The sequence below is a fragment of the Rattus norvegicus genome, chromosome 12 (assembly GCF_036323735.1).
Source record: "Rattus norvegicus strain BN/NHsdMcwi chromosome 12, GRCr8, whole genome shotgun sequence".
NCBI lineage: Eukaryota > Metazoa > Chordata > Mammalia > Rodentia > Muridae > Rattus > Rattus norvegicus.
In genome coordinates, this window is record NC_086030.1 from 691,502 (window position 1) to 716,745 (window position 25,244).

At 37.4% G+C, this 25,244-nt stretch overlaps 1 long non-coding RNA gene and 3 pseudogenes across 2 annotated transcripts; 2 read left to right on the forward strand and 2 right to left on the reverse strand.

Moving 5' to 3' along the window:
- Positions 1-15,670, reverse strand: part of LOC134481233 (N-alpha-acetyltransferase 11-like) — a 39,661-nt pseudogene extending 23,991 nt beyond the window's left edge.
- LOC134481239 (uncharacterized) lies at positions 125-21,777 on the forward strand. 2 transcript variants are annotated; one of them, XR_010056646.1, is made up of 5 exons: positions 125-271; positions 10,753-10,993; positions 13,880-14,026; positions 17,720-17,801; positions 21,724-21,777. It is a non-coding gene; the product is annotated as an uncharacterized LOC134481239 (long non-coding RNA). The 2 variants fall into 2 exon arrangements; XR_010056647.1 differs by lacking the exon at positions 21,724-21,777 and having other exon boundaries at positions 13,790-14,026; positions 17,720-19,014.
- On the reverse strand, positions 15,781-15,972 carry LOC134481236 (thioredoxin-like protein 4A; annotated as a pseudogene).
- Positions 21,778-21,807: 30 nt separating the features above from the next.
- The window catches only part of LOC134481220 (ralA-binding protein 1-like), a 42,028-nt pseudogene continuing 38,591 nt past the window's right edge, over positions 21,808-25,244 (forward strand).

Genomic DNA, 25,244 nt, shown 5'->3' on the forward strand with positions numbered 1-25,244 from the left:
TTCATTATAACACTTGTGGTTCCACCTGTGTACAAAAAATATGTTTTAAAGCCACAGGGAGAGTAAATGAAATGCACGTGTCACTTTGCCAGATGACATGTGCCTTAGAATATTGACATCACAGTGGTCCTTCAGCCTGACAACTACAGAATCCTGAGACTTCAGTAGTTTTCTAGCCACTGTAGTCACCAGTTTGGTGTCTAGAGGCAGGAAGGCAAATGAAAATTTCACATTGTTTGATAAGTTCTTCATTGCAGGCTCTACTAAAAAGGTATATATTTATATAATTTGATTCTCATGATAGACTTATGATATCATGAAGTGTTCTGTCTTGATTATTTAAGATCATATGAAATAACAACTTAGCAGTGGTTTCTTGATAGGGTAATCATTATAGCAATATTCAGTACCAATCTTCTACAGAAACACAGTTATCACATCGAGAGGGGTATATTTTGTACTACACAGGAGAATAATTTTTGTAAAGTTTTAAAAACTGTATAAGTTAGAAGTGAGGATTATTTTATGGTCAATCCAATTACTTTACCTCCCATGACTGTAGATTTTTATTTTAAGAAACTGGTAAATCTAACCCACAATTTAAGAATTCTCTGGTTTTTAAGAAATTGTTATTGTTTCCAACACACATTGTGCCCTTTGGAATCTAATACTCAGAATTTAACACTGACTCAGATGAGACATGCACAACTTTCATGACATGGTCATTAACTTAAAATTTTGTTCATGAAGCTGAGGTACTACTATTTTTTTAAACATATCTTTACAATATTGCTTGATGTGTGTGATGGCAACTATTGTCTGTTCTCCTTTTGATTCATGTGAGTCTTAAGGTCTTAAGTCCTTTCTAAGTGAAAGCTATGACATTTCTGTACATATTCTTTGAAAGATGTTATATATATATATATATATATATATATATATATATATATATATATATATATATATAGTGGGATGAATTATAGTCACTTGAGTAAGTAAATATTTTAAATATCCAAACTGAAAGAGCAGGGCACAATAAAGAAACCACGAAAACAGGAGCCACTCCCTTATTACTTTTTCTTTTATTTGTTATATATTTATTTATTTATTTATTTATTTATTTATTTATTTATTTTTTTTTTGGAGCTGGGGATCGAACCCAGGGCCTTGTCCTTCCTAGGCAAGCGCTCTACCACTGAGCTAAATCCCCAACCCTTATTTATTTATTTTTATTAACTTGAGTATTTCTTATTTACATTTCTTTTTTTTTTTTTTGTTCAGCTCTGAACACCATTTTTTTTTTATTTTTTTTTATTATCTTGAGTATTTCTTATATACATTTCAAGTGTTATTCCCTTTCCCGGTTTCCGGACAAACATCACCCTCCCCCCTCCCCTTCCTTGTGGGTGTTCCCCTCCCAAACCTCCCCCCATTGCCACCCTCCCCGCATAGTCTAGTTCACTGGGGGTTCAGTCTTAGCAGGACCCAGGGCTTCCCCTTCCACTGGTGCTCTTACTAGGATATTCATTGCTACCTATGGGGACAGAGTCCAGGGTAAGTCCATGTATAGTCTTTAGGTAGTGGCTTAGTCCCTGGAAGCTCTGGTTGCTTGACATTGTTGTACTTTTGGGGTCTCGAGCACCTTCAAGCTCTTCCAGTTCTTTCTCTGATTCCTTCAACGGGGGACCTATTCTCAGTTCAGTGGTTTGCTGCTGGCATTCGCCTCTGTATTTGCTGTATTCTGGCTGTGTCTCTCAGGAGCGATCTACATCCGGCTCCTGTCGGTCTGCACTTCTTTGCTTCATCCATCTTGTCTAATTGGGTGGCTGTATATGTATGGGCCACCTGTGGGGCAGGCTCTGAATGGGTGTTCCTTCAGTCTCTGTTTTAATCTTTGCCTCTCCCTTCCCTGCCAAGGGTATTCTTTTTCCTCATTTAAAGAAGGAGTGAAGCATTCACATTTTGATCATCCGTCTTGAGTTTCCTTTGTTCTAGGGATCTAGGGTAATTCAAGCATTTGGGCTAATAGCCACTTATCAATGAGTGCATACCATGTATGTCTTTCTGTGAGTGGGTTAGCTCACTCAGGATGATATTTTCCAGTTCCAACCATTTGCCTACGAATTTCATAAACTCGTTGTTTTTGATAGCTGAGTAATATTCCATTGTGTAGATGTACCACATTTTCTGTATCCATTCCTCTGTTGAAGGGCATCTGGGTTCTTTCCAGTTTCTGGCTATTATAAATAAGGCTGCGATGAACATAGTGGAGCACGTGTCTCTTTTATATGTTGAGGCATCTTTTGGGTATATGCCCAAGAGAGGTATGGCTGGATCCTCAGGCAGTTCAATGTCCAATTTTCTGAGGAACCTCCAGACTGATTTCCAGAATGGTTTTACCAGTCTGCAATCCCACCAACAATGGAGGAGTGTTCCTCTTTCTCCACATCCTCGCCAGCATCTGCTGTCACCTGAGTTTTTGATCTTAGCCATTCTCACTGGTGTGAGGTGAAATCTCAGGGTTGTTTTGATTTGCATTTCCCTTATGACTAAAGATGTTGAACATTTCTTTAGGTGTTTCTCAGCCATTCGGCATTCCTCAGCTGTGAATTCTTTGTTCAGCTCTGAACCCCATTTTTTAATAGGGTTATTTGTTTCCCTGCGGTCTAACTTCTTGAGTTCTTTGTATATTTTGGATATAAGGCCTCTATCTGTTATAGGATTGGTAAAGATCTTTTCCCAATCTGTTGGTTGTCGTTTTGTCCTAACCACAGTGTCCTTTGCCTTACAGAAGCTTTGCAGTTTTATGAGATCCCATTTGTCGATTCTTGATCTTAGAGCATAAGCCATTGGTGTTTTGTTCAGGAAATTTTTTCCAGTGCCCATGTGTTCGAGATGCTTCCCTAGTTTTTCTTCTATTAGTTTGAGTGTGTCTGGTTTGATGTGGAGGTCCTTGATCCACTTGGACTTAAGCTTTGTACAGGGTGATAAGCATGGATCGATCTGCATTCTTCTACATGTTGCCCTCCAGTTGAACCAGAACCATTTGCTGAAAATGCTATCTTTTTTCCATTGGATGGTTTTGGCTCCTTTGTCAAAAATCAAGTGCCCATAGGTGTGTGGGTTCATTTCTGGGTCTTCAATTCTATTCCATTGGTCTATCTGTCTGTCTCTGTACCAATACCATGCAGTTTTTATCACTATTGCTCTGTAATACTGCTTGAGTTCAGGGATAGTGATTCCCCCTGAAGTCCTCTTATTGTTGAGGATAGCTTTAGCTATCCTGGGTTTTTTGTTATTCCAGATGAATTTGCAAATTGTTCTGTCTAACTCTTTGAAGAATTGGATTGGTATTTTGATGGGGATTGCATTGAATCTGTAGATTGCTTTTGGTAAAATGGCCATTTTTACTATATTAATCCTGCCAATCCATGAGCATGGGAGATCTTTCCATCTTCTGAGGTCTTCTTCAATTTCTTTCCTCAGTGTCTTGAAGTTCTTATTGTACAGATCTTTTACTTGCTTGGTTAAAGTCACACCGAGGTACTTTATATTATTTGGGTCTATTATGAAGGGTGTCGTTTCCCTAATTTCTTTCTCGGCTTGTTTCTCTTTTGTATAGAGGAAGGCAACTGATTTATTTGAGTTAATTTTATACCCAGCCACTTTGCTGAAGTTGTTTATCAGCTTTAGTAGTTCTCTGGTGGAACTTTTGGGATCACTTAAATATATTATCATGTCGTCTGCAAATAGTGATATTTTGACCTCTTCTTTTCCGATCTGTATCCCCTTGATCTCCTTTTGTTGTCTGATTGCTCTGGCTAGAACTTCAAGAACTATATTGAATAAGTAGGGAGAGAGTGGGCAGCCTTGTCTAGTCCCTGATTTTAGTGGGATTGCTTCAATTTCTCTCCATTTAGTTTAATGTTAGCAACAGGTTTGCTGTATATGGCTTTTACTATGTTTAGGTATGGGCCTTGAATACCTATTCTTTCCAGGACTTTTATCATGAAGTGGTGTTGAATTTTGTCAAATGCTTTCTCAGCATCTAATGAAATGATCATGTGGTTCTGTTCTTTCAGTTTGTTTATATGATGGATCACGTTGATGGTTTTCCTTATATTAAACCATCCCTGCATGCCTGGGATGAAGCCTACTTGATCATGGTGGATGATTGTTTTGATGTGCTCTTGAATTCGGTTTGCCAGAATTTTATTGAGTATTTTTGCGTCGATATTCATAAGGGAAATTGGTCTGAAGTTCTCTTTCTTTGTTGGGTCTTTGTGTGGTTTAGGTATAAGAGTAATTGTGGCTTCATAGAAGGAATTCGGTAGGGCTCCATCTGTTTCAATTTTGTGGAATAGTTTGGATAATATTGGTATAAGGTCTTCTATGAAGGTTTGATAGAATTCTGCACTAAACCCATCTGGACCTGGGCTCTTTTTGGTTGGGACACCTTTAATGACTGCTTCTATTTCCTTAGGAGTTATGGGGTTGTTTAACTGGTTTATCTGTTCCTGATTTAACTTCGATACCTGGTATCTGTCTAGGAAATTGTCCATTTCCTGAAGATTTTCAAGTTTTGTTGAATATAGGTTTTTATAGTAAGATCTGATGATTTTTTGAATTTCCTCTGAATCTGTAGTTATGTCTCCCTTTTCATTTCTGATTTTGTTAATTTGGATGCACTCTCTGTGTCCTCTCGTTAGTCTGGCTAAGGGTTTATCTATCTTGTTGATTTTCTCAAAGAACCAACTTTTGGTTCTGTTGATTCTTTCTATGGTCCTTTTTGTTTCTACTTGGTTGATTTCAGCTTTGAGTTTGATTATTTCCTGCCTTCTACTCCTCCTGGGTGTATTTGCTTCTTTTTGTTCTAGAGCTTTTAGGTGTGCTGTTAAGCTGCTGACATATGCTCTTTCCTGTTTCTTTCTGCAGGCATTCAGCGCTATGAGTTTTCCTCTTAGCACAGCTTTCATTGTGTCCCATAAGTTTGGGTATGTTGTACCTTCATTTTCATTAAATTCTAAAAAGTTTTTAATTTCTTTCTTTATTTCTTCCTTGACCAGGTTATCATTGAGTAGAGCATTGTTCAATTTCCACGTATATGTGGGCATTCTTCCCTTATTGTTATTGAAGACCAGTTTTAGGCCGTGGTGGTCCGATAGCACGCATGGGATTATTTCTATCTTTCTGTACCTGTTGAAGCCCGTTTTTTGACCAATTATATGGTCAATTTTGGAGAAAGTACCATGAGGAGCTGAGAAGAAGGTATATCCTTTTGCTTTAGGATAGAATGTTCTATAAATATCCGTTAAGTCCATTTGGCTCATGACTTCTCTTAGTCTGTCTACATCTCTGTTTAATTTCTGTTTCCATGATCTGTCCATTGATGAGAGTGGGGTGTTGAAATCTCCCACTATTATTTTGTGAGGTGCAATGTGTGTTTTGAGCTTTAGTAAGGTTTCTTTTACATATGTAGGTGCCCTTGTATTTGGGGCATAGATATTTAGGATTGAGAGTTCATCTTGGTGGATTTTTCCTTTGATGAATATGAAGTGTCCTTCCTTATCTTTTTTGATGACTTTTAGTTGAAAATTGATTTTATTTGATATTAGAATGGCTACTCCAGCTTGCTTCTTCTGACCATTTGCTTGGAAAATTGTTTTCCAGCCTTTCACTCTGAGGTAATGTCTGTCTTTGTCTCTGAGGTGTGTTTCCTGTAGGCAGCAGAATGCAGGGTCCTCGTTGCGTATCCAGTTTGTTAATCTATGTCTTTTTATTGGGGAGTTGAGGCCATTGATATTGAGAGATATTAAGGAATAGTGATTATTGCTTCCCGTTATATTCATATTTGGAAGTGAGGTTATGTTTGTGTGCTTTCATTCTCTTTGTTTTGTTGCCAAGATGATTAGTTTCTTGCTTCTAGGGTATAGCTTGCCTCCTTATGTTGGGCTTTACCCTTTATTATCCTTTATAGTGCTGGACTTGTAGAAAGATATTGTGTAAATTTGGTTTTGTCATGGAATATCTTGGTTTCTCCATCTATGTTAATTGAGAGTTTTGCAGGATACAGTAACCTGGGCTGGCATTTGTGTTCTCTTAGGGTCTGTATGACATCTGTCCAGGATCTTCTGGCCTTCATAGTTTCTGGCGAAAAGTCTGGTGTGATTCTGATAGGTCTGCCTTTATATGTTACTTGACCTTTTTCCCTTACTGCTTTTAATATTCTTTCTTTATTTTGTGCGTTTGGTGTTTTGACAATTATGTGACGGGAGGTGTTTCTTTTCTGGTCCAATCTATTTGGAGTTCTGTAGGCTTCTTGTATGCCTATGGGTATCTCTTTTTTTAGGTTAGGGAAGTTTTCTTCTATGATTTTGTTGAAGATATTTACTGGTCCTTTGAGCTGGGAGTCTTCACTCTCTTCTATACCTATTATCCTTAGGTTTGATCTTCTCATTGAGTCCTGGATTTCCTGTATGTTTTGGACCAGTAGCTTTTTCCGCTTTACATTATCTTTGACAGTTGAGTCAATGATTTCTATGGAATCTTCTGCTCCCGAGATTCTCTCTTCCATCTCTTGAATTCTGTTGGTGAAGCTTGTATCTACAGCTCCTTGTCTTTTCTTTTGATTTTCTATGTCCAGGGTTGTTTCCATGTGTTCTTTCTTGATTGCTTCTATTTCCATTTTTAATTCCTTCAACTGTTTGATTGTGTTTTCCTGGAATTCTTTCAGGGATTTTTGCGATTCCTCTCTGTAGGCTTCTACTTGTTCTCTAAGGGAGTTCTTTATGTCTTTCTTGAAGTCCTCCAGCATCATGATCAAATATGATTTTGAAACTAGGTCTTGCTTTTCTGGTGTGTTTGGATATTCCGTGTTTGCTTTGGTGGGAGAATTGGGCTCCGATGATGCCATGTAGTCTTGGTTTCTGTTGCTTGGGTTCCTGCGCTTGCCTCTCGCCATCAGATTATCTCTAGTGTTACTTTGTTCTGCTATTTCTGACAGTGGCTAGACTGTCCTATAACCTGTGTGTCAGGAGTGCTGTAGACCTGTTTTCCTGTTTTCTTTCAGCCAGTTATGGGGACAGAGTGTTCTGCTTTCGGGCGTGTAGTTTTTCCTCTCTACAGGTCTTCAGCTGTTCCTGTGGGCCTGTGTCTTGAGTTCACCAGGCAGGTTTCTTGCAGGGGAAAAGTTGGTCCTACCTGTGGTTCCAAGGCTCAAGTTTGCTCGTGGGGTACTGCCCAAGTCCTCTCCGCTGTGGCAGCAACCGGGAAAATCTGCGCCGCTCTTTCCGGGAGCCTCCGTGCACCAGGGTTCCAGATGGCGTTCGGTGTTTTCCTCTGGCGCCTGGATGTGCACAGAGTGCAGTCTCTTCTGGTTTCCCAGGCGTGTCCGCCTCTCTGAAGGTTCAGCTCTCCCTCCCACGGGATTTGGGTGCAGAGAACTGTTTATCCGGTCTGTTTCCTTCAGGTTCCGGCAGTGTCTCAGGCGCAGGGGTCCTGCCGCTCCCGGGCCCTCCCCTACGGGAACCCAGAGGCCTTATACAGTTGCCTCTTGGGCCAGGGATGTGGGCAGGGGTGGGCAGTGTTGGTGGTCTCCTCCGCTCTGCAGCCTCAGGAGTGCCCCCCTGATCAGGCGGTGAGGTCTCTCTCCCACGGGGTTTGGGAGCAGAGAGCTGCTGCGGTCCGGGATCCGCCGGTGTGGGCTCTTATTTACATTTCGAGTGTTATTACCTTTCCCGGTTTCCGGGCAAACATCCCCCTAATCCCTCCCCCTCCCCTTCTTTATGGGTGTTCCCCTCCCGATCCTCCCTCCATTGCCGCCCTCCCCCCAACAATCTAGTTCACTGGGGGTTAAGTCTTAGCAGGACCCAGGGCTTCCCCTTCCTCTGGTGCTCTTACTAGGATATTCATTGCTACCTATGAGGTCAGAGTCCAGGGTCAGTCCATGTACAGTCTTTAGGTAGTGGCTTAGTCCCTGGAAGCTCTGGTTGCTTGGCATTGTTGTACATATGGGGTCTCGAGCCCCTTCAAGCTCTTCCAGTTCTTTCTCTGATTCCTTCAACGGGGGTCCTATTCTCAGTTCAGTGGTTTGCTGCTGCCATTCGCCTCTGTATTTGCTGTATTCTGGTTGTTTCTCTCAGGAGCGATCTACATCCAGCTCCTGTCGGCCTGCACTCCTTTGCTTCATCCATCTTGTCTAATTGGATTGCTGTGTATGTGTGGGCCACATGTGGGGCAGGCTCTGAATGGGTGTTCCTTCTGTGTATGTTATAATCTTTGCCTCTATATTCCCTGCCATGGGTATTCTTGCTCCCCTTTTAAAGAAGGAGTGAAGCATTCCCATTTTGATCATCCATCTTGGGTTTCATTTGTTCTAGGCATCTAGGGTAATTCAAGCATTTGGGCTAGTAGCCATTTATCAATGAGTGCATACCATGTGTGTTTTTCTGTGATTAGGTTACCTCACTCAGGATGATATTTTCCAGTTCCCTTCATTTGCCTATGAATTTCATAAAGTCATTGTTTTTGATAGCTGAGTAATATTCCATTGTGTAGATGTACCACATTTTCTGTATCCATTCCTCTGCTGAAGGGCATCTGGGTTCTTTCCAGCTTCTGGCTATTATAAATAAGGCTGCTATGAACATAGTGGAGCACGTGGCTTTTTTATATGTTGGGGCATCTTTTGGGTATATGCCCAAGAGAGGTATAGCTGGATCCTCAGGCAGTTCAATGTCCAATTTTCTGAGGAACCTCCAGACTGATTTCCAGATTGGTTGTACCAGTCTGCAATCCACCAACAATGGAGGAGTGTTCCTCTTTCTCCACATCCTCGCCAGCATTTGCTGTCACCTCTGTTTTTGATCTTAGCCATTCTCACTGGAGTGAGGTGAAATCTCAGGGTTGTTTTGATTTGCATTTCCCTTATGACTAAAGATGTTGAACATTTCTTTAGGTGTTTCTCAGCCATTCGGCATTCCTCAGCTGTGAATTCTTTGTTTAGCTCTGAACCCCATTTTTAAAAGGGTTATTTGTCTCCCTGTGGTCTAACTTCTTGAGTTCTTTGTATATTTTGGATATAAGCCCTCTATCTGTTATAGGATTCATAAAGATCTCTTCCCAATCTGTTGGTTGCCGTTTTGTCCTAACCACAGTGTCCTTTGCCTTACACAAGCTTTGCAGTTTTATGAGATCCCATTTGTCGATTCTTGATCTTAGAGCATAAGCCATTGGTGTTTTGTTCAGGAAATTTTTTTCCATTTCCCATGTGTTCCAGACGCTTCCCTAGTTTTTCTTCTATTAGTTTGAGTGTGTCTGGTTTGATGAGGAGGTCCCTGATCCACTTGGATTTAAGCTTTGTACAGGGTGATAAGCATGGATCGATCTGCATTCTTCTACATGATGACCTCCAGTTGAACCAGCACCATTTGCTGAAAATGCTATCTTTTTTCCATTTGATGATTTTGGCTCCTTTGTCAAAAATCAAGTGCCCATAGGTGTGTGGGTTCATTTCTGGGTCTTCAATTCTGTTCCATTGGTTTATGTGTCTGTCTCTGTACCAATACCATGCAGTTTTTATCACTATTGCTCTGTAATACTGCTTGAGTTCAGGGATAGTGATTCCCCCTGAAGTCCTTTTATTGTTGAGGATAGTTTTAGCTATCCTGTTTTTTTTTAAAATAGAGAATAATTTTATTATGGATAAGAAAGAAAAATGTTCAGAGGCACATGGAAAATTTCAGAATATAGAAAACAGAAACAGGCTTGACCAAGTCTGGGAAAAGACAAGGAAGACTATCAGAAGAGAGAATGGAGATAGCTTGGTCACGGAAAAGGACTCACAAAGAGAAGAAGGGGGTTCTAGCACATGTTAGGAGTTAGTATAATGAAGAAGGGGATGAGGATGTTGGAAAAGGTCTGTAACCTAGATGTGGGTTTTTAAATTTATACCAAGTATGATTACCCCCTTCAAGAATAAAGAAGGTCAGAATGGAAATTGATATCCTTATATGAACAAGTCAATGGAGAGCCTTATGTCCCTTTTGCCACAGTAAGGGGAAATGTCTACCTTTGCTAGACAAGACCAATTTCACAATTTTTTTTAATGAATTCTTGTATTTTTTCATTTTTCCTTTTGTTGTTCTTGTTGTTGTTTTGTTTGTAACTATCAGGAATCTTTCTTTCTTGTATCTTGAGCTGGACCAAGCCTGACAATTCTGAGACTCTCCCAGAGACCTAACTGGTTTAAATCAAGTAACCTGATTATTTTCAGCACATCTACAATGTTAGCTCACAAAGGTTTAGTTATAGCATTTTCTCAGAGTATCATATCTGATATGTGACATAATGTATATGTACATTAGGATTTATCAAAGTTTCAAAAAAATCAGTTATAAAGTAGCAATGCAATAATTTTATTGGAGGGTATTACTACAAGTTTAGTAACTGCATTCAAGTGCTGTAGCATTTAGAGTTTGAGAACCATTGCTCTATATCCTACCAACTACACTTCTTCAAACTATTCCCATGATACTTCTGAAAAGGGTCCCACTTCTGAAAAGATCCTACTTCTTCAATACATTCCCAGTAGTTCCCTTCATCCATGACATAGTTTCTGTTACATTTTAAAGCTGTCTATAGCTCAACAGAATCATGCTTGGAAAACTGAGTCTGCATTTTAACACCGTTCACCCTTTGAAATCCAGTATGAACATTGTTTTTTAACTTATCCACTGAACACTTGTTCTCTAGGTGGAGCTCTGCATCAGGAGAATTGGTTTTTTTTGAATATGGACACGACTAAGGAGGAAGATGTAGGACAAGAAAATCGAACCGTGGTTTACCAAGGTGCTGTGGTTATCCAAAGAGGGTGGAAAAGAAAGAAACGTTATCTGACCTTGTTCGATGACATTTTGGTGGTATCCAGTAAACTATAAGTATACGCATCATGCTTTCCTTACTATAAGAGGCTACTCAGTGGAAAGCCCTTAAGGTACAAAACTGTTTATAAATTCCTTTATTTTTGAGATTATAATTACTTTACATTCTCCTTCTTTTTCCTCGTCCATGTCCTTCCACATCCTTCCATATACCCCTCCTTGTTCTCTTTTAAAATCATGGCTTTCTGGTTTTATTTTTTGTTACTCATTCTTACACATTATTTTATATGTAAGCTAACATAAGATACACATATATAATAGATATGCATGGATACATATATATGTACAGCTTCTAAGTACTTAAATATAACCTACTCAGTCAGTATAATATTGCTTGTATTTGTTTTTTCAGGAATGTGTATTTGGTATTAGATAGGCAATCTAATTGACAATCCTAGGGGAGATTTCTCTTACTCTCAAGTTTCCTTAGTGGCATATACTTCTTTGAGTAGGGTTGACGCTTACTGGACTACTCCTATATATTTCTCAATTTGTTTTGACACATTCTTTGGGCACATTTAAAAAATTAATTAAAGTACTACTCTGCTGTTTGAGTCTGGTGAAAGATTAGTGACATGCTACCAAGGAGACAGTTATGCAGGCATGTGCCCACATTTCTAGCATTTTTTAAAAACTAACTTAGGAGTATTACAACTGGTAATGAGAGCCCTGTGAACTATATAGTGACACATTTCTCTAAATAAAATATTAAACTCCTGATAAGCAGGAGCCTTCTTGCTTGGTGTTTACAAATAGATTACAGAAGCAAGATTTTTGGTCGTAAGGGGCTACACATGTAAGCCTCCTGACCTCATAGCTTCCAGATTAGCATGAAGAGACAGGAAGCAGCTTCTATCTCTCCACTATCAAGGGAAACTGCTGGCACTAAGTCTTGCTTGGTGATTCTGCAGACACTACAGAAAACTGTTGTGATTGAATGAAACGGTTTACTTGGTTATATTAGAATTTATGGCCATAGAGATGTTTTCTGGGAGCACATCATATATAATCTCCACTACTTATGATCACAGCCTTCTAGAATATGTGATGCTGGTATTGATACTATCAAGTAAATATCTTAAGTGGTGTTCTCATAAGTACATAAATTTATCAGACAAACATCAGTAAAATAGTCTATTCCGTTTTGGGGGTGGCAGGGGTTAAATTTTCTGATCATCAGTGAATTATTTTCCAGAAGATCCATTTCACAGATTGTGAGAAAAATAAAATATTCAGGTGAGAGTTCTTCTATACATTATAAATATACCAACTGGGTACGTTTTTCTGGCAACCCTGATCAGTCATGTAAGCTCCTTCACAGAAAATGGTAATTATTGTCTGAGGCAGGCTGAATATAAAAGAATGGACTGGGTGTCTGTCAATCTGTCCATCTTTCTTGTTTTTTTTTTTTTTGGTACAGAGCTCCCTTTCTTTCCACAGTGGGAAATCTTCACATTTTATTTTAAAAGATAGTAATCAACTCATCAGAAATGTAAAAAGAAATAAACTGATCATTTGCCATATAAGTGTAGTTGATGGAAGGAAGTAAACTTAACTTTGTGTTGAGAATAAAGGAAACAGAAATGGTTGGTTTCTTAAAGGCAGTACATATGGTCCCTTCTGTCATGTTGCAATTGTAATTAAAACTATTTTTAGATTCTCATCCACATTATGGAAAGAAGTTTATCAAGTTTATAAGAAGTGATTATTGTTATTTCCATTTTCAAGGAAGATTATCTCTTATCAGACATTGGAATTAGAGGTTTCAGGTTCAAACATTTCTTGGGAATTTTGAGAGATATGTGTGTGTGTTTGTGTGTGTGTGTGTGTGTATGTTTAAATGGTGAATATAAAATGTAAATATAAACATCTCATTATTGAGACGTGTGTATGTATATCTTGAAGTACATGTTGCATGATGGCTTGTATTTTAACTATAGTATGTTACATTAGATTATCTGAGGAATCTTTCTTTGTAGTTCAATTAGTCTTCCCATGTTTTGAATATTAAAGGTTTATATAAAGGATTTTTGAACCACGATTTATTCTTGTGATATTCTGTCCCCTGAATTTGAGAGGGAGTCATTATCCTCAGTTATCTAGCCACATATTAGTTCACGAGTATCTGAAGGAAAGTTCAATACCTAAGTTTACACAGCAAATGCACCATCCATCACTAAAAAAATACAAAAAAAATCATGAGTGTGGGGAGATCTGTCAGGAGATAGAATGGAAGGAGGAAGTGACAAAAATAATCATCAAATGCATTGTATTTTAATGTAGAATTCTCGAAGAGCAAATTACTCAGAAAAAGAATGACAAAAGGAGAAAATTTATGCTTCAAAGATTATTGTTTCTTAAAAACACTTCTAATAATACCAGAATGCTTGATAGGAAGACATTATTCTAATTATTTGGCTAAATTAAAGGAAAAAAGGATCGCCTTTTTGGTTACTTGTGTGATATATAATTTGCGGGTTTTCTACAGGAGCTACTGGAATGAGGTTATTGAATATTTTAGTACAGGGAGGTAGACAACAGAAAATTTTACTAAGTCAAACAATATTTTTGTTTATATTCTGGAAAGATTTTTCCATGTAATGAATTAAAATAAAAAATCTTGAAATAATTTCCTTTGTGTATTATGGGAAAAAAACAAAGCAAAATAGTTACTCCTTAACTAAATCCAGGTAAGAAATATTGATACAGGTGGCTTTCTGTAAGTGCCGCTGTGCTTAGTTTTAGCAATGGATGTGTCTTTTTTTGCTCTGGGGCAGGAAGAACTTGGTTTTACCACAACACCAACTACAATGCAAATTAAACTAACAGATATTTGATTATCTTTATAGAAATAAGAAATTTAAGATAAAACATGTCATTTTACCACAACACAAACTACAATGCAAATTAAACTAACAGATATTTGATTCTCTTTATAGAAATAAGAAATTTAAGATAAAACATGTCATTCCATTGGCTTACCTGTGGATTGGTGATGAAGTGGATGCATTCAGGTCAGACAACATTGTTGCTTCCAAGTCCATTTACCTATACTGGCCGATGGGACATATTGTTGCCACCTTTTGGTAAGACCTAGAGTTCAGACCTGTGATCACAAGATGATAACTTCAGAAATTGTGGGTCAAATTAATAGAGTGTAATTCACTTCCCAGTGAATGAGTATATTCATTCTAATATTCTCCAATTAGAAAACAATAATCAGGCTCTGGCTATTGGTGATCATTGAAGAGTGTGTATCTATCTAGTAACTCCTTTCACCAAATACTTTCATTACCCAACATGTTTGCAAAAATAGAGTCAATTTTAGTCTGATTGTATACAGGATGCCAACTCAACTTTCCCCCTTATACGATGATCCTAGATTTTCTATACTTTTCATTATATCCATTTCCACATGTAGGTAGGTGCTTTATGGTTTTTTGTTTTGTTTTTGTTTTTTGTTTTGTTGTTTGTTTGGGTTTTTCTGTTCTCCTTATATCTTTATTTGTTCAGGTTAGAGATTGCAGTTTAATTTCTGCTTGTCATTTCCTTAAGATCTACAAATTCTGCTCCCATATTTGTCCAGAATCTATCACCGTCTCCCACCAGGAAAGAGAGCATTCTTCTTCAAAAGAAGGGAGGGCAAGGACAGGCAGTTCCCCAGAAAGCAAGAGCTGGTAACTCCCCACAAGGGAGAGGGCATGAGGACTAGCTTGACGGTTCTACTCCAAGTAAAACCCAGATAAACAATGGCAAAGGCAGGATGCTGGGGTATTCTCAAGTTGTCCCCACTTCCTCTTTAGCATTCTAGGGTTTGGAAACCTGCAGGATATACAGAACCAGTACAGCACTGAACAGAATCTGATGGCAGCATGAAGAAGCCAAGAAAGGCGCTGCATGGCAGTCCTCAGGCCTCCTTGACTCCGACACAACAGGTTCTGTGTCCAGGTGTGCCTCCATGATCACACAGGTTATGCAGAAGGTTGCTAAGCATCGAAAGGAGAGTCATTTAGGTCACTGGACTGCAGAACAAGGTTCCCAAGAACAATATGACTAAAATACAAGGACCTGTAGTGCTCAAGCAGGTCCTAAGGGGCGGACCCCAAGGTCTGCAAGCTGTCTTGGACATCAGTGCTATCTTTGCCATCACTGCCACTGTCATCTCCAACCAGGTTCTCCTGCTGATAGGCCTCTTCGGAACCAGGAAGTGTGCTACCCTGATTCTCCTTGGAACCGAAAACCACATACCTGCCTTTCTCCAGCACCAGCTGCCATCCGTGAGAGATCTCGCTTCAGAGCATACGCATCTTCGCCATCTGCATAGTACTTGGGCTCCACCTCACTAACCTGCAAGTTCAGGGTGTTGGAACAGAGGTGCAAGGCTGCTCGGTTGCTCTTCCTGGCATGCAGGGAGACATACTTTGCACTGAAATTCTCTATCATGGCCTGGGAGGCCTGGTCCATTAGCTTCTTGGCCAGGCCTAAGCTTAGGTGGCAGCGCTTCACAGCCAGTGGGGTGATGTGTCCATGAGGGACGTTATCAGGATCCTCTTCCATTTTGGCCAGAACATAACCCACAATCTTCCCAACCTCATCCTCAGCAATGTAGGAGAGCTGGGCCACGAGAGGCCATGATAATAGTATTTCATGTGATTGTTCTCGGGCAGGCAGAGGAGGTTGCACTGTTGTATGTTTATCAGGTCATAAGGCCGAGCCCAGCAGATGCTCATATTGGCGGCAGAAAAGCCTATCAGACTCGGGAAAATCAGAGAGGATGCCACAGAGCACAAGCGACACCAGCACCATTTGCTTTAAGACACCTGGGTTATCCAAACGGAACTCATACAAGATGAGGAAGATTTCTCACTATCTTCCATTTCGTTTCGGCGATGCTGTACAGAACTTTGTATATCTTCATGCAAGTGGGGTCCTAGTCGTGTCCGAAGTAAATGACGACCACGCAGTCCTCGTCTGAAAGGATTGGCTGGTCTAACTGCCAGCCATTGTGTAGATGCAGAAGCATGTACAACATCTTGAACGCGCTTGCGAAGCATGACCTCGCGAGCTATCTCTAACCTCGTGTGAGCCCACAGGGCCGGACCAACGGACCCTCCACCCAGCATCAGCGTGCTTTATGTTTTGATCTGTGATGTTCAAGACTCCACAAGATCCATGGGGCAGGACAGAGGTGCATTTTCCTAGAAGAATGTGGACAGGACAAGATCTTATTTATCCTAGACATTCTTCTTCCCAAAATGATCTGATTTTTATCTGTGTCTTAAAAGTACAAAGATCTATCTCTTCCCAATAATATTGTGTAGCATAATTAAATTTGAAAAATACTTTATATACTCGCACATTTTCTTAAAAATTAGTATTTAGTTGAATGATGAAAAGTTACTCATGCAATACCCAATTATTTGAATGTCTCTGTAGCAGAATATCACTGATTTTTATAATCAATTAAAAAGGACCGGTGTCATTACACCATCAGAGTCAGGTATAATTTTCAGAGTTCAGGAAAATTTCAAATTTGCATTCTAATCGTTCATAAGAAGATGTGCTCATGGCATATAGATATTATATTGAGTTTAGTTGATGGAATCACAGGGATTGTGTGGCATGTGCCTTCTTCTCTAATCAAACATACACCAAAATTCAAATTTTTTTCCACATGAAAAGTTCATGCATACCCCAAATTTGAGCTCTTTTCATTCTTCTATCCAAATTCTTAGTGTCATCACACAGTTGACTCAAATAACACAAACACAAGTTTTATGAGCATTCTAGGCTCTGTGACTTTGCTCTTTACAAGGAAAAGCATTTGTCATAGACTCTGACAAAAGAGAAAATCACCTTTTGTTCTCTTAATGTTTTCTATTCCTCTGGTCAAATCTCAAAAGATTGTTATTTAATGCTTATGGTTTCTCTCTTATCAAATATGAGAAATATTATATTTAGGGATGGTAAAGTGTCACATGACAGCATGGCAGTACAAAAATTAGGTCATTTAGAGGTAGAATCATGTAGAGGCTGCCAAATATACCTATACCATAATTGATGGCCACAGACGTAAGATATTTTTATGCATAATAACCTTAAAAATCTTACCATTTATCATGACTCTAATAGTTTTCAATTTCACAGTTCCATGGAACAGACCATTTGGTGGTATTCCTTTCTACAAAGGTATTTTACTTTTGTTAATATTTTAATTCCTTGGTGATATAGGAATGGTAGTATGTGCTTCAATATATATATACATATATACATATATATATATGTATATATATATTTGATATTCTGTCTCGAAATCAGTTGTTAATTAGATGGTCAATGGAAAATTCTTTGCATTCTCCTGTCCATTCCTTATTTTATTTAATTTGGTGGAAGTTCTGCATTTATTATTTCCTCTTTGTATTAGAGTAAACAGTACTCTCAAGTCTTATTTTAAGTTCCACTAAGTAGATGTCACTCTATCATACACTCCAACCATCTGCTGCTTCCTCCTTTGAGGTCAAGCAAATTTCTATCCTTCTGTCTGTTTCAGGCACATCATTTTGAGGACTGGCTATACTACTTAGGTCAATGTGTTATTACCTGACTATATCTGTTTCTGAAACATTTTTGAGTATTCACCAGTCAAATAATGAATATTGCTGAACTTATTTTCTTATATTGAAAGCTAAGATGATCCTGAAAAAATATTAACAGCGATTAGCTTGAAATAAGTTCCTAATTAATCTTGCTGTATTGTATATTTTTGTTGCATTTCACAGATCCATTCGTGAAGCCAAGAAACACAACAAAATGGAACTTCCCATGCAGATATTCACTGAGGACATTGCAGGCTGTGACACTGTATGTGAATACAAAACCAAAATAATATTCCATGTTCATGACTAGGAGAGAGACAGTTAGTAAAGTAATGGAAGATGGAGACATAAGAAGAGCATGGATGGGGAGAGCGGGACAGAGGGAGAGAGGGACAGAGGGACAGAGAGACCGAGGGAGAGAATTTAGACAGTATTGTGTGGAACTAATTAAATTATTTTACATTAAATTATATTACATTATATCTGTAGTCAATGCAGACATAGGACTCTCATATGTGATGTGTAGAGAGCAACATGAAACAAGACTGATTCACGTACTAGAGATCCAAAAAGAGGAAATATTTTTGTTATATCACTGAAAATTGAGCCAAATATTTCCAACAGCATATATTTCCAAGTGAAGTATTATTAGTAGAATTAAACTGCCCCTTCCTGAGTCCTTATTGCTTATATATAGATTTGTGTGTTGTTTCCACTATTCTTATTCATTTTAAAATATTTATGTCTAATAAACAATTTTTATTATATAATATTATCATAAAGCATTACATTTTCTCTCCATACCTAAGTTTTCAATGATATATTAGCTCTTTATCTCCATTCTGTGCTCTTTCTCTAAGTCTCTTACTATGCATCCTTATACCTTCCTCTGAGTACCAGCTACAAAGTTATGGCTTTCATCCTCATGTTTATTTGAATAATCTAGTCATGAGGGTATCTTTGTATGTGTCTTCTGTTCAGAAATTACCTTTATAAATTTAAAAGTGGTATGTGTGTGTGTGTGTGTGTGTTTGTGTGTGTGTGTGTGTATGTGTGCATGTTCATCTTTGTGTATGGTGTTTAGGATAAAACTCACAACCTCACAATACTGTACAGTAGTTCTATCATTGAGGTAAACATAAATATCTATTGAATAATTGTCTATTTTTCTCAGGCTTATATTATTGTCCACTTTCCAGTATTGGGTTTAGTGCAGATCAAAAATGTAACTACTATGTAACATGTAGAGCATTGAAGACATTTCCTGCTGTAAAGCAGAATAGACTGTGACTCAGGGATCACCACCTCTCTGCCTTTCATAAATACTAATGGGTACAAAATGGACCTAGAGTCAGTGTTCTAACATGTCACTGTGGACACTGCACTAGACTTACAAAGGGGAATATAATGAAGATATTTTAGATCACCAAGCAATTTCTTACTCATACCAGGTCCACATTACACAAAACAGTAACTAAAAATAGTACAAAATAGATTTTATACTATTATATATCTATATAATTGATATGTAAAAAATATATAAATTTTTATTAGTTTTCTTTGATTTTTTTGCTTATACTTTAGCCTTTTATCATTTGAAAATTCTTTGAATCATCAATGTATTTCATTACAATTAAGATAAACCTGTAAAGTTTTTCTATGGATATATTAGGAAAATGTTTTAATCCTATTTTTATATTAGGATTTTTCCGCCTAAATTTTTTTCCTTTACTCTTAAGATTGAATGTAGATCTCTCAGACACTGCTTATATTTTAAAATAGATAGATGCAGATGATTTTAGAATTATCTTTATTTGATAATTTCATGTAAGTATAGAAATGCCAAATCACCTGAACAATCACAAGATATCCCCAAACCTTTCCCTGTATTCATGTTCTTTCCTTTTCTTGACTTTAATAATTAACAATGTATAAAATATTGACTTTTGGTCTTAGCATTGTATAGAAAACAACTGCACTGTCCTCATGAGTCAATGCTTATGCCATGGCTGGGGGACAGCATTTTACTACATGCCTCCATGATTTTAGTAATCTGTTTTAAAATTCATACCTTGGTAGTAATAGTATCACCTCACTGTTGCACATTTAGTCTATTAATATGTAATTTCAATATTTACAGTTATTATTTCTATCTGAAGATATAGGCAAATATATTTACATTAAAAGGTTTTTGTCTTTGAACAATTAAAACATTTTATTCCTCATAGAAGGAGCATGTGAACTATTCTAAGGTTGATCTTCTCTCTTAAGAATTGTTTACATTTCTGTGGTTCATCTTGAGTCAAGAAATATTTTAGCATATATAATAAAACTACTAGTTCTATTTTAGTTTTCATGCATTAAAAATGTTATTTGTAGAAATATTTTATTTAAAAAGTCTCTTTGTCTTGAAATCTGTATTACAAACAAAATCACCATCAGAAAGAGATGTACACATCTCTGCAGATATTAATTAGACATTAATATGTTTCTATTGCTCTGAAAACAAAATATTTTAAAATAATGTGAATTAAAGTCCCATGTGAATTATTACTCTATCTCATGTGCGGAATTCTTTATAATAAAACTTTGTTGTCTTAAAATTATGCCAATGTTTTCAGACATTCATCAAAATATCATAAGCTTTACTTTTCTTTAAATGTTCTATGCTTACCGTGTGTGTGTGTGTGTGTGTGTGTGTGTGTTCCTATGAGTATGTGGTTTATGAATATATGTACATATTTCAATGTGCCATATTGGTGTAAGAAGGAAACTTGCAGGTGATTATTTCCTTCTGGGACGTATGGTTTCTGATCCCTGATCTATATTTTCACCCATAGGTGATTAATTTTACATTCTGAACAAAACCTTAAATTTGTTCCTTTCTTGTTACATTCCAACCACAAGATCACAGCTGGTTTTTTTCATATTCTAAGATGCTTTTGCATAATTGTTAGCCTCTGCATAAAAAGATACAAAGTCAGTTAGTGTAAGTTGTCCTTTTTATAAAATTCTACTAAGCTGACATGTAACATTGGGGTCTTGGATAAATCATCAGAAGCACTCAAACATATGCACAAACACACACACACACATACACACACATAGGCACACACACATGCAAACGCACCACAGACACAGACACACTCACTCATATTACTTTCAAAGTAATAGATTATGCATAGCAGTTGATTAATAAAAAGTAAAAATTAAAAAATAATGAATGAACTCTTTGTAAAAGAGATGGCTTGTGAAGTGGTTTTCTTAGGTTTGGGTTCAAGGTTGTTATGGATAGGGAGAGAGCACATGTGCTGTGTTTCTTGTTTCTCATTTAAGGGACTGTTTCTTAGATACTTACAATCCTCATCAAAGATAACTGATAATATAGATACTAACTTCATGAAAATATACTTATCTGCTCACTGTCTGGTTATTTATTAGATTTCTAGTACATCAGTGGTTTCTTGTCCGATTACTATGCTTTGATTTCATGCTATATTCTTGCTGCTGTCTTCCTAGGTCTCTGGAGCAGATTCTAAATGTGAGAGGCAGTAGAGAGCTAATACTACAAGTACCTTGTTTTTTCCTGGGAGTGTTAAGAAATGGCGTCTTGTTTCTAAAATATTCATTTTGGATCCCTAGATCTATCACCATAAAAGAATTCAACACTCTAGATCTGTATGCCATCTAAGTATTTACAAACCCTGATATGATAAGAGTGCTCACTAATTTTAATTTTTATAAAAATAATTGTGCTGCTTCCCAACCTCATTTTCCTAGAACTGTGCATATGAAGCACATGGGAGTAAGGCTGTAATGATGGAAGTCCAGATGGAGAGGAAGCAAACGTCTCTGCTCTCTTTTTAAGTGTCCTCCCTGACTACGTTCTGCCATAATGAAAGAGAAATCAGGATGCTGAGCTCTAGCACCCATGGCTTCTCAGTCACCCTTTATCATACACAACCTGTTACAGTTATGTTTGATTTTTCAGTACCCAAGAACTAAATTCTAAGATAAATATGTTAGACTTAGTGACTTCCAGACTTAGCCTATGGGAAGAAAATGAGTTATACATTAGAGGAGTTGTTATAGATTATAAATTGTAAATAATGAGTAGATCATATTAATTTTGTATTCATCAGCTTTCAGGTTATTTTATAGCATTTTTCTCTCTGTGCATTCTATAGCCTCTGTATGTAACAGCAAAAAACTTTGATGTGGTGAATGACATAATCAGCAAGTTACTACCAATGATAAGAAAGCATGTAAGTTACTTTCAATCTATTTTGAGTTAAAATTAAATTTTGCTTTTGAGATTCACATATGTGGAAATGTGTAAATACAGATGAAATTTGATCATGATACATTTACAAATCATATTTTACAAATGCCTCCTTTTTAATCAGAAGTTATTGAAGACATAGTAATAGTCCTTTGAGTGACATTTTTTCTTGAATTCATGTCTAGTTTTATATGAAATGAAAGTCAGAGCCCAATGGTTTGAGCTGTATGTGTAGTTTCACTATATAATACATATCCACTGTAATAAATTGTGATTAATTTGTCATATGCTCACACCTAATTTAAAGGGTGCCAATGTTAGAGGGAATATTTTCTTTCTTTCTTTCTTTTTTTAATTAGACTATACTGCCTATTTGGTATGTAATTCTGTAGTCTTCCCCATTTCTTCTTGTATTTATTTCTCTTGTGTGAATGTGTAAGTGTACATGTTCCAGTGTATTTATTTTTAACTTTTAATAAATCTTTAATAAATGAGTCTACATTTCTATGTCTTTTCTGCATACATATCTGTGTATATATTGTCTTTCTATTTTTAAATATGCATGTGTATGTCTTTGTAACTGTGTGTGTGTTTCTCTATGTTTATGCATCCCTGTCTATTGCTTTCTGTGAGTTTGTACAATGATAATCCACATGTCAGTCTGTCTCTCTGACTTTATGCCCCTCTACCTCTGTCTGCCTCTCTCTCTCACTCTCTTTCTGTTTCATTATCACCCTCTCCATGTATGTTGGGGTGTAAATGGGTATTTGGTGGTGTGTCTGCTTGAGTGCTTCTTGTCTGCTAGTTTAACACTTAAAAACTCTATGGGACAATATCATTGGTTTTAAATAGGAGTCTACAAGAAAATAAAATCAATAATAATTCCAGTTAGAGCCATTCCTGGAGGGTGCTCAATATTTCAACAGAATGTTCTATTTAGATGATTATTTCAAATGGATCCAAAACACTGTGTGCAGTAATTATGTTCTAGAACTTCTTTTTAGCATGAGGCCTATTTTCCCGGATAGACACATGTCCTTTATCTCCACAGACTGGACATCTCTCAATGAAAGCCAAAGGCTGTTTTCACTTCTAGGTACCCTCAAAGAGTCTCTGTTTTTGAATCTTGTGTTCACTGTTGTCAAAGTTATCATATCTTTTGAATGTTAACTTTGCTAAACTCATCATAGCCACCATGAGTATATGCCTCTGTGGACACTAGGTTCTGTGCTCATGTTAAGTCGAAATTCAAAATACCACACACAGTCTGCACAGATGTAAGAAATTTCATAATACTATTTGTCTCGGTTAGTGGTAATGGCTGAATGCAACTTCTTATTTTATTGTGCATCAGTAGATCAAGGTTCCCTCCAAGAGGAAAGGCAAGTACCCAAAGATTTTCTCCTGAAATCAGTCCTGTTTTCTCAAATCTGTGGTCAGAAGAAGTATCATTAGTACTGGTTTAAATAATTTCCCTGCTAAAGAGCTAGAAATTGTAAGTAAAGGAAATTGCTAGACTCTTCAAGACTCTGATGTCAGTTTATTTGTGGTGGTTGGTTCTTTTTGCCTCCCAGAACATTGAAGATTACCAACTGTGGTTCTGTCCTGGCCCTGGGAAAGCTCCAAGAGTACTCCAAGGTAATAACAGGAAAATCTAAGGAGGGAATAGCTGAGTTTGGTGAATCCTCACTATTTTCATTATTTAGTATTAAACTTGAATAAACACTAAAGCAAAATGACTTAAGTATAATTTCATTCATTTAAATCATAATTAATTACTAATATAACATTCAGAAACAATTTAATACCTCATAAGCAACAGCCTTAGAATGATAGGAATTTTTCTGTGCTTTCTGTTTCAGAAACAGAATTTTCCTGATAAGGCAAACAAAACAAAACTCTAGACATATTGTTTTTGGAGAAAACAACTTAAGAAAGTCATTTGGTGATCATTACAGAAACTCTTCCTAGCTATCTATCTCAAGGGTTTCCATCACTCACATAGTAGCTCACAACCGTCTATAACTCCGGTTTCAGGGGATCTAATTCCCACATCTGACCTGCACAGACACCAAGTTTAACATGGTGATCAGGTATATATGTGAGCGAAAGACTTACACAGAGAAACAAGTTTAAATCTAAAATGTAAAATCTTCACTTTTTTATTTATTCCAAATTATGTAGATTGTTTTGTAATGAATAGTAGAAATATAGCCCTTTCTCCAAATCCATGTAAAATATTCAGTTCACATCTCCTATGACCAATAATTTTGCAACTGAATATGAAATCATATTCTGATTTCTGGAGACAACCTGACTTAATTACAGCTATTCTGTTGTTGCCTTCTTTTATTTCTCACCGGATTATTACCAAATAAATAATACTAATAAAATTAACAGAAAAGTTTGAATAAGAACTAAAAATTTGAGATCACAAAGTATCTGGCAAAGCTGATCTTTTAAAAGCTACTGAAAATTTGAAGCTCTAACCCATAAAGTTGACCTTCATACCAGTGACATAACTCTCTGCAGATTTAAGGGCACACTCTCCCACTAATGCCAGATAAGAAAACATTCTCATACATATGTGCCTGTGGCCTCTGAACAGCCCATGTATGCTCTTTAGTTGGTGGCTCAGTCTCTGATAGCTCCAAGGGGTCCAGGTTGATATTGCTGGTTTTTTCTATGATGTTTCCAATCCTTCCAGTTCTTTCAATTCTCCCAACTTTTCCACAGGGCTTGTTGACCTCAGTCTAATGGTTAGATGTAATATGTATATCTGTTTTAGTCAGCTGCTTGCAGGACCTCTCAGAGGACAGCCATGCTAGGCTACTGGCTGCAAGCACAACATTGCATCAGTAATAATAGTTGGGATTGGTACCTAATAATGGGAAGGATCCCAAGTTGAGCCTGTCACTGACTGGTCACTGGTTCAGACTCTAATTCCATTTTTGTCCTGCATTTCTTTTAGACAGGAGCAATTTGAGGTTGAAAGTTTTGTAGGTGTGTTAGTGTCCCTATCCATCCACAGGTGTCCTGTCTGATTTAAAAAGGTGGTCTCTTCAAATTTTACATCTGTGTGATTTTGCGTTTGGGGAAAATTTCCTACCTTGACTCTTGGGAGCACCCCTATCCAATGTCTCTGGGATATTCTAGAGGTTCCCACCAACCCCGAGTGCTGTATATTTCCATTTGTTCTCTTGGGTCCCTTGTCCTCTCTCATGTCTCTCCCATACCGGATCCTGACCTGTTCTCTTCTCATTCCACTCTCACACATATCTCTCCTTCCCTCTGCCTCCCATAGTTATTTATTTCCCTTTGCTAAGTGGGATTGAAGCATCCTTACTTAGGCTTTCCTTATGGTTTAAATTTTAGTGTCATGGATATTCTATATATTTTGTGTAGTGTCACTGATTAATGAATATA